This window comes from Dromiciops gliroides, chromosome 6, assembly GCF_019393635.1.
Source record: "Dromiciops gliroides isolate mDroGli1 chromosome 6, mDroGli1.pri, whole genome shotgun sequence".
NCBI classification, from domain to species: Eukaryota; Metazoa; Chordata; class Mammalia; order Microbiotheria; family Microbiotheriidae; genus Dromiciops; species Dromiciops gliroides.
In genome coordinates this window covers 82,552,712-82,563,588 of record NC_057866.1, presented here as the reverse complement: position 1 = coordinate 82,563,588, position 10,877 = coordinate 82,552,712, and the positions used below count along the sequence as shown (strand labels likewise).

General features: G+C 38.1%; 1 pseudogene; it reads right to left on the bottom strand.

Annotated features, from left to right (window-relative positions):
- Positions 1-9,718: 9,718 nt before the first annotated feature.
- Positions 9,719-10,599, bottom strand: LOC122731744 (annotated as a pseudogene).
- Positions 10,600-10,877: the final 278 nt, after the last annotated feature.

The window sequence follows — 10,877 nt, the reverse complement described above, 5'->3', positions numbered from 1 at the left end:
TCAACTCCTAGGCATACAAGGACAAAATTGAAAACAGTCCTTGCCTTCAAGGAGCTTATTTTCTTAAGCCTTCCTGCCAAATCAGAAACCAAAATTGGAAGTGTGAAAGTCAACAGAATCCTGTAAAATTGATACAATTAAGGAAAATGCAAGGAAAATGAAAAAAAAGTTTCAATCTGTCTGGAGAAGTAATTTTCTTCTTTGAAAAGATTCCTAATTAATGGGGGTAAAAGCCTTGTATTGTCAAGCATGATGAAGATAATTAAAAGTCAGATTAATTTAGCAATGAGTTAACATTAAATCAGAAATTTTATTTTTAATTCTAATACTACAGAATCATAGAGTTGAAAGGGACCACAGAAACCATCTGGTATAAATTATAGATGGACAAGATTCCTTCTACAACATTCCCATCATGTGGGCATCTGGTCTTTGATAAAAGATCCTCAGAAATTGAGAACCTACCACTTCCCAAGGCAATCCATTGCATTTATGGACAGCTGTAATTATTAAGATATTTTTCCTTACATTAAGCTAAATTCTGCTTACAAGTTTAATTCCTCTTCTGAATGGTAACTCTTCAAATCTTTGAATATACCTAGCAGCCACCTTACCAAGTCATCTATTTTCAAGCACCCCAAGTCATTTTAAACCATCCTCATATGACATGAGTGCAGCTAGATGGTACAGTGAATAGGACACTGAGTCTGGAGTCAAATCCAGTCTCATAGACTTGCTAGCTATATGACCCTGGCCAAATCACTTAACCCAATTGCCTCAATTTCCTCTAAATATCCTCCATCTTTTTTTCTCCAAATATCCTTGACCTTATTAATAATAATCTCGAAATGTGATGCCCAGACCTAGAAACAATACTCCAGATGCTGTCTGACTAGTACAAAGAATTAATTTTTAAAAGAATTTTACAAGCATTTATTAGGTACCTACTATGTGCTAGTCACTGTGCTGTGTTTTCAGATAATACCTCCTCTTATTTTCACAACCCTTCAAATTATGATTATTCCCATTTAAAAGATGAAGAAAAGGAGGCAGATAGAGGTCAAGTGACTCACCATTGTCACTCAGCTAGTAAATAGCTGAGGCTAGATTTAAATTTAAGTCATCCTAATTGGAGAGCCAATGCTCTATCTACTATACCACCTAGTTACCTAAATTTACAGGACTCATCTTCATATTCTTTTTTTTCCTTTTTTCTTTCTTTTTTTTTTTGGTGAGGCAATTGGGGTTAAGTGACTTGCCCAGGGTCATGCAGCTAGTAAGTGTTAAGTGTCTGAATCTGGATTTGAACTCAGGTCCTCCTAAATCCAGGGCTGGTGCTCTATCCACTGTGCCATCTAGCTGGCCCTGCATTAAAATTTCTATCAAGGAATATGTACCTTATTTTGTACTTGTGCAGTTGATTTTTCAATCAAGTCTAATACTTTACATTTATCATAACTAAATTTAAATTAGATTCAACCCAACATTCAAGCCTCTGTTCTTCCTCCCAGTTTTCTGTCATCTTCTGATTTGATAAGTATGTCATCTATGTTTTTCTATCTCTCCATGATATAAATATCAATAATCACAGGGTAAAGAACAGATTCCTAAGGTACTTCAAGGGATACTTCCTTCAAAGTCACTGTTAAAACCATCAATAGCTAATCTTTGGGGGAAACCTTTCAATCCCCTATGAATCTATGCAGCTGCATTATCCCTTAATACACATTTTCCACAAGGGAAGCATGGAAAGCTTTGTTAAACCTCTTTCTAAAAGCTACTTAAACTTTATCTATAGAATTCTGCTGGGCTACTAGTCTAGTAATCTTCTCAAAATAAAAAATAAAAAAGAAGCACCAAAACCGTTTGATACTGGTTGAAAAATAGAAAAGTAGATCTGTGGATCAAAACAATAAGTAAGAATTAGAAATGCCCAAACACAGAAGCCTGTTCAATTAATCTGAGAACATAAATTACTTGGGAAAGGACTCTGTATTTGAGAAGCATTTCTGGAAAAAAACTAGAAAGTGAAAAATTGTTTAACCTAGTATCTTATGTCATATATCAAAATAAGTTCCAAACCAATATACAAATATAAAGAATCACACCATGCATTTCTTTTCAAGAGTTGAAGGGAAATAAACAAAAGCCCCATTTTTTGATAAAGACTAAAAGGAGGAACACATATTATTAGAAAGGATAACATAGATAATTTCCATTATGTGAAATCTAAAGCCTTGAGCAGAGATAAAATCCATGTAACTGAGTTAAGAATGGAATCCATTGATTGGAGTGGGTAAAATGCTGTATTGTTATTGTTTGTTCTTCATTTGCAAAGTGGGCCAATGGCATCACAGGGTGATGCCTTGACTCCTGTGTGAATTGCAAGACTAAAGTAAAGAAATTTGATGATGTCCCCAGATGCAGTGGATGACATTAGCATCTTTCATATCTGACCATGGTCTAAGTGTTCCATAGTTCCTACTTCAGCCACTTTCATGGCCATTGGAACAATTTTTGTCATTTGCCCATTCCAATAAGGAGAGTCTTTTTATGCTTGAGGTGAATATCCCCTAGTTCACTGACAAGTCTGAGTACTGTTGGTAATAATCACACTGGTTTAGCCTGTCTGCTGAAATGGTTTACCATAATATTACTTCTGTACATGCTACAGTTTCTTGGAGCCACAGGTGAGAATAGAATGCCAACTGGACACCAAAGTTGGATGAACAGCCATGAAAAGGGTGTGACAAGCAATCACATCAGAGGTGCTATTCTTTCTAGAGTTAGTCCAATAATTCTTAGATTATCTATGTATTTTGGATCTATCTTCCAGGTTAGTTATCTTTCCAATGATGTACTTCACATTTTCTTCTATTTTTTCAATCTTTTGATTCTTCTTTTTTTAAATTTATTTTTGTTTTGCAGGGCAATGGGGGTTAAGTGACCTGCCCACAGTTACTCAGCTAAGAAGTGTCAAGTGTCTGAGGTGAGACTTGAACTCAGGTCCTCCTGAATCCAGGGCCAGTGCTTTATGCACTGTGCCACCTAGCTGTCCCCAATCTTTTGATACTTCTTGATGGATTCTGGAAGTGTCATGGAGTCATTAGATTCCATCTGCCCTGCTCTAATTTTTAAGGCATTGTTTTCCTCAGTAAGCTTATGCACTTCCTTTTCCATTTGGACAATTCCCCCCACACCCCCTCTTTTTGCCAATTGTATTTTTCAAGGAATTGTTTTCTTCAGTCAATTTGTGTACTTCCTTTTCTAAGCTGTTGACACTTTTTTTCAAAATTTTCTTGCGTAATTCATTTCTCTCATTTTTTTTTACCATTTTTCTTCTACCTCTTTCATTTGATTTTGGGGGGGCGGGGCAATGAGGATTAAGTAACTTGCCCAAGGTCACACAGCTAGTAAGTGTCAAGTGTCTGAGGCCAAATTTGAACTCAGGTCCTCCTGAATCCAAGGCTGGTGATTTATCCACTGCACCACCTAGCTGTCCCCTCTCATTTGATATTTTTTAATAGAATTTTATTTTCCAAAATATATGTAAAAGCAAAATTTTAACATCAATTTTTTAAAACTTTGTGTTCCAATTTCTCTTCCTCCCCTCCATTCCCAACCTCCACCCACAAGTACTCATGAAATTTAAAATAAGTTATACATGAGTAGTCATGGAAAAATTCCCATATTAGCTAGTTGTAAGAGAAAACAGTCCAAAAAATCCAAAACTTCAGATTAAGAAATTGTCAAAGAGGAAAAGAAAAAAAAAATTTAAATGTATTTCATCTGTTTTCAGATACTATCAGTTCTTTCTCTGCAGATGGGCTGCAATCTTCATAAGTCCTTCAGGGTTATATTGGATCATTGCCTTGCTGAAAATAACCACATGGTTCCCAGAAGATCATCCCCCATTATTGCTGTTATTTTGTATACAGTACATTTCACTCTGCTTCAGTTTATGTAGGTCTTTCCAGGTTTTTCTAATAGTATCCTGTTTATTATAACCTGTCTATGGCACCTTATGCTTGACAGAGAATTTTCTTCATAAAACCCTCGCAAAGTAGGTACTATATGTTTTGCCATTATAATCAATCATCATAACTATTTCCCTCCATCCCACTCTCTTCCCATAAAATTTACTCTATCTTCTTTTTACCTATTCCTCCTCAAAAGTGTTTTACTTCTGACTATCCTCTACCTTGCTCTGGACTCCCTTTTTTCACCCTTTCTTCTTTATCCTCTTCCCCTCCTACTTTCCTGTAGGGTTAAATAGATTACTCCTCCCAATTGGGTATGAAATCTATTCCCTCCATGGGCCCACTCCAATGAGATCAGGGTCCCTGAGCTAATTATGTGCTCTAATTTTTTCTTTCTCCCTCCTTCTTCAACCCTCCCTATGAGATCAAGCAATTCAATATGTCATACTTGTAAAATAATGCAGAACATCTTCATCTTCCTTGAAAGTGTTTTGCTTTTTACTGCTCTCTACCCCAGTCTGCCCTTTCCTCCTTCCCTTCTTCCCCCTTCCCCTTTTCTCCCTCCCCTCCCTCAGGGCAAAAATATATTACTATACCTACTTAAGTATGTATGTTAGTCCTTCTTTGAGCCAATTCTGATGATATTAAGGTTCACTCACTCCCCAACTCCTTTCCCCTCTTCTACTCTCCTCCATAAGCTTTTTTCTTGTTTCTTTCATGTGAACTACCTCTCCCCAGACCGTCTCTCCCCTTCTGCCTTGTCCAGTCTATTCCTCCTACCCCTCAACCCTATTTTAATGATGTCATCATGGATTAGTTACATGGCACAGTGGATAAAGCATCAGCCCTGGACCCAGGGGGTCCCAAGCCCAAATCCAGCCCCAGACATAAGACACCTCACCCTGTCTGCCCCAAAAAGAACAAAACATAAATGCTTTACAGATATCATCCCTTCACATTCAGTTCAGACCTGTATCTTCTGTTAGTTTCTTACTGAGATAGCTCTTATGATTTTGAATTATTATCTTCCCATGTAGGAATATAAATGGTTTGATCTTTTAATATCCCTCATGAAGTCTTTTTCCTGTTTACATTTTTATGCTTCTCCAGGGTCTTGTATTTGAAAGTCAAATTTTCTATTCAGTTCAGGTCTTTTCATCACAAATTCTTAAAGGACCTCTTTCACATTGAAATCCTATTTTTGCCTTTCAAAGATTATACTAAGTTTTGCTGGGTATGTGATTTTTTGGCTGTAGTCCCAGTTCCTTTGCCCTCTGGCATATCATATTCCATGCCTTTGGTCCTTTAATTGTAGAAGCTGCTAGATCTTGCTTTATCTTTATTGGAGCTCCACAGTATTTGAATTCCTTTTTTCTAGCTGCTTGCGGTATTTTCTCTTTCACCTGGGACCAGTTCATATATTTCTTGGAAGTTTTGGATGTTGGAGCTTTGACCCTGTTATTATCTTCTTCTTCTGATGTTGTATTGTGGTCTACCTTATCCCCAAAGAAGTTTTCGATGGTCTTCTGCTTTCTCTTCCTACTCATCCTGGCTTACTATTTCTTGGCTTTTAACTCCTTCTTAAAATGTGACGCTGTTTCCAGGACACACTGTTCATGCTACAGCATGGCCCAGGAGATGATTGGGCTTCTTCTGAGCCTGCCTGACCTGGCTTTCATTTGATTTTAAACTCTCCACTGGGGGGGAGGGGCTGCTTCTCAGCTCTGCTCCTGTTCCCAGCTTCAGAGAGTCCCAGGTGTTTTGGGTGAGGGGGGAAAGGTTTTAATCTCACCTGGCCTGTTCTCAGGTCCGGAGATAGCCTCAGGCCTATTTACTAAGAAACCAACCAGCAAACCTTTCTGTGGTGTGGTTCTTAGCTTCCAATTAACCTGCCTGCTTCCTTCCCCCACCTGGGCCTTTGGCCGCTCAGGATTTCTTCCTGTTTCCCTGCTGAGGTTGGACAGTCAAATCCTTCCCCACAGTCCACTGGTACCCCTGCACTTACCCCTCCGGGCCAGCCGTTCAGCCTGATCACACCCTCAGTTCCAGAAGATGCTGGTGCTGCAGCCGATTCAGAGGCACTGGGGCAAATTCCTCCAGCAGGTATCTGGTGTTGGCCCGATTGTGGGGTTAGGCTTTATTCATGGCCTAGCACAGCCCCCTGAAATCTATCTATAGTTGTAGAAGACTCTCAGCCCAAATTTTTGTGTTTTTCTGCCCCAAGAGTTCTTTTATTGCTATTTTGGGGGTTATTGTATCAGGAGCCCTGTGCATTTAATGTCTTTCCTCCGCCATCTTGGCTCCACCCCCCTCATTTGATTTTTAAAAGCCTTTTTGAGCTCTTCCAAGAAGGCTTTTTGGTCTTAAGAACAACACATATCCCTTGAGGCTTCACATGTAGGGATTTTGAAAGTATTGTCCTCATCTGAGTTTGTGTTTTGTTCTTCCCTGTCACCATAGAAACTGTCAATGGTAAGGGTCCTTTTCTGTTTCTTACTTATATTGTTGCCTGTTTTTAAACTTATAAAACTGAGTTCTGCTCCTGGGTCACAGAGGCCAATGTTGTAAGCTTCTTGTGCTGGGGGATAGGGTCCTGGTTTCTGGCTTTCTGCTTTGAGGCTTCTGTCACTTTTAGATGCCTCACCACACAGGGATTGCTCCCTGTGTTTGGATGGTTTGGCTAAGTCATGCCTATCCTGTGGGTGGTTCTCTAGTTGGCAGTCTGTCAGCCAGGACTGAAGGGTCTCACAAATGGCCTGCTGTGCCACTAGCCTGCTGAGTCAAGACCAAGGGGACTCAGCTACTTATTTGTGCTGTATCCAGGAGCTTCCTGCTGACTTGCTTAGATCCCCTCCAAGCTGTGCTAAGCTGCAATGGCCTCCCCTTTCACCCAAGTGAGACAGACCTTTCCTGTAGTCTTCTAAATTATCTCAAGTTGGATGATTGTGTTTCTGTCTTTTTATAGGTTCTGCAGTTCCAGAATCTGTTTAGAAGCTTGATTTAATGTTGTTTTTGAGGGAAATCTGGGAGAGCTCAGGCAACTTCCTGACTTCTCATTGCCATCTTGGCTTCACCCCAGAAGTACACTCATCCTTCTTGAATACCCCATAAACTCATTAAATATCTCTTGCAAAGATTTTCTGTCCAATATACTGAAGCATTTATCACAAAAACTGAGGACCAAGAGCCATTCCCCACTAAACAAATAATCAAAGAATATGAACAAATTCTTTTAAAAAATATAATCTATTTATAACTCTGTGAGGGGTTGTTCAAAATTAATACTTATAAAGTATTCAAATTAAAATAAATATAAAGTTCTACCTCACATTCAAAAAGGTGGCAAAATTACAAATGGCAGAGATAATCAATAATAAATGATTGATGTATGCAGGGATACCATTGTGTGTGTGTGTGTGTGCGTGTGTGTGTGTGTGTGTGTGTGTGTAAGTGTGAATTATTCCAAACATCATGGAAGTCATCTTGGAATTATAAAAAATAACGACTACCATTCCATACTCTTGTACTCAGAGTTTCTACAAAGAAATCAAAAATAGAGGGGAAATCTGGCTTACACATGGCAAAACATTTAAAACAAAACTTTTTTTAATGGTATCAAAGGACTAGAAATAAAATAGGCACCCACTGCTTCAGAGACAATTATGTAAGTATATTTCAGCACATAAATATAAAAAGAATATTATTGTGATAGGAAAAAACAAAAAACATAATGAGAGATATGTGGAAACATATGAACTGACACAGAGTGAATAAAAACTAAGAAAATAATATACAGAAATGACTCAGATTTTATAAGAGCTAAATGCTGTGAAATTATAATGATAAAGTTTTGTTCCATATCAGAGATGAGAAAGTAAAGCTCCCTCCTTTAATTAAAAAAAAAATGGGTAACTATGAATATGGAATGTTGCAGAAGTTGTCAGACTGATCATTGTATTATTTTGTTTTACTCATTTTTTTATCTTTGTTATAAGAGCAAGTTCACTGGGTGGGGGCTGGGGGAGGTAGAGAAGTATCTATTCAGAAATTAGTTATGTGTATATGCATGTATTTAGAGACAAATATGTATGTCACATCTTATATGATATATCTTTATATCATATGTGTATATATTTAATTATATTACATTTAAATATAATGTATGCAATTAAATGCATAGATATTATATAGACAACACATTTTTGTATACGTGCATGTTATGTACATATGCACATATGTATGCATGTGTTGTCAAAAACAGAAACCTGTCTCTCACAGAAGAAGAAACAGAAACAGAAACAGAAAAAGAGTGAGGCATGGTCAAGCAAGAAAAGCAACCATTTTTATTCTAATCAGCAACCAAATACATGCATTGTATGGGAATCCCTTAATAGAAGTTCAGACTTCTCAGACTTGTGGAAAGAGAGTATTTAAGAAGTTGAAAAGAAAGTTGTATAGATCCTGGACAATTAAATTTTATGTCTTTATTGATATGTCAGTCTGGTCCAGATTGATTAACAACCTACCTCCTGGTTTGCAGCAGGATTCACTTAATTCCATTTGCACAATGCAAATCATCCTAATTGCTCACTCTTTGAGTCCAAACAATGAGATAGAGGATGTGAAGGAGGAAGATTCTGGAAATCTTTTCAGATAATGATGTCTCTGGAAGGACCTTAAATTCCCAAATGTCAGGAGAAGCCTGCTTGATTTGTGCTTTTATTGTCCTCAGGAATTTCTGATTATTTGCATATCCAGCCAAGTATATAACTGTTACCACAAAGGACCTTTAAGGTGTTAGGATGGGTTTTCATACAGTTCTTCTGGATAATAAGAAAACTGCAATAAATTTTGTATACTGTGTGTAAGTATTCATTGTTTTTGCACACAGACAATGACCTGGATAAAGAACAACATAAAAAGGAAAACTATTTTTTGTTATTCCTCTTACAGTTTCTATATCTGAACTAACTGCCCTCATATTTAATTACTTTGTTATTATCATCAACTTCATATTTGTCCATTCTAGGCCAAGTTGTTCAGTTATTGCCCTTTAATATGCATTTTCTAGTCTCTACATTCTTTCTCTAATTGGACATTTTTCACCTGGAATGAAACAACTAGATACATTTAACCTCACAAAATGATATCCTAATTGTAAGTGACCCTTGTCTTCAAATATTTGAAGGAATATCATCTATAAAGTTAGTCAACAAACATGTTTGAAGGACTTAATGTACTAGACACTTGTTCTGTATGGCCTAAAAGGTCAGTACTAAAATCTTTGGATAGAAGATATAGAAAGATAGATTTTTACACAATACAGGGGAAAACTTGCTTACAATTAATAGTTCAAAAGAAGAATGAGCTGCCATGGGAAGTGTCATGGATAGGCCATAGTGAAACCCAGGAGAGTTCATTAAGGCCAAGATTGTCAGTCTAGTCATTCAGAGTCCAAAGGCAATGAGTTAGAAGCAAGGGAAAAGGACTTGATAGCTTGCAACACCAAAATTAAAGTCTGATTTTAGATCAGAAGCTGTCTGCTCTCTGTTCTTTTATACATTTAAATGGGTGTTGATAGGCCTAGAATTGCGAGTCTTTGCAACTAAAAGAGATAGCCCCCTTTTAAATGCAAACTTGGGGCCAATCAGGGTCATTTAGAAAATGTTCTTTTTTTTTAAAGTATGCATAGTGCAGTTTATTCATTGTTTATTAAAAAACAAACAAACAAAAGCATCTTATGTGGTTGCTACAGCAGCTGCCTGGGTCCTCCTGACAGACATTCAAGTGTGTCTTCACAAGATGTTCAGTGAATTCCTGATAGAGAGACTTAGTAAATATGGTCTCCTTCCATAGGTCTGGGGTTAGGTAGCTGTATGTTTTGGAGATGGCATTGAAGGCAGCTTTAGCAAAGTTGCCCAGAGTGGCAGTACAGCCCCTTGCAGAAGTGTAGCAGTCATCAATTTCAGCCATCATCAGGAGCTTCTTAGGCACAGGAGCTGAGACAATGCCAGTACCTTGAGGCGTGGGCATCAGGCACACCAAAATCGATCCACAGCACCCAGTGACTTTTCAGGGCACTGTGTAAGGCTTTCCAATCTTGTTCTCCCAGTAGCCACATTTCACAGGAACAATGGACAGCTTGGCCAGAATGATAGCAAAAATGAATAGCTATGGCTACTTCCTTCAAGCACTTGGCACCCAAGCCAACATGGCCATTGTAGTCGCCAATGGCCACAAAAGCATTGAACCTGGTATATTGTCCAGATCTAGTTTGTTTCTGACCAAGCATGATCTTCAGAACCTCATCCTTCAATGAAGACCCCAGGAAGAAATCTATGATCTCAGATTCCTTAATAGGAAGAGAGAAAAGATAGATCTCTTCCAAACACTTCATCTTCATGTCGTTGACTAGCTGAGACAGCTTGGTGACAGGAACCCACTCCTTATTTCCAGCCTTTCCTCCTTGGGCCCAGGGGCCATGGCCCTGGCCTTGACCACAGCCCTGACCTCAAACTTGGCCCCCTTTCCTGAAGCCACTGCAGAAGCCCCCTCAGCCTCTAACTCTGGGGCCCCCAGGGCCTCCAGCTCCTCCTGCAGCACTGGTGTTGTCTGCCATTTGGTGTTCATTAGAAATAGAAGTGAAATGCTTTTAAAGAAAAAAAAAGAAATAAAAAGTTATTGGGAATAGAGGAGTGAGTTCTTTCAAGATTTAGAAGTCAAATGTATGAACAGTAGATGAGCAAATATTTTCATTAATAAGTAGTATGAGCTTCTGTTTCGTAAATACCAGAAATTATTTAGCAGAATTTGCAGATCTTGAGAAACTTTTTATTAATAAAAATAATTCATCTTTTAGTTTTAAAGAAGATGCTAGTTTTTAGGCGAATGAATACT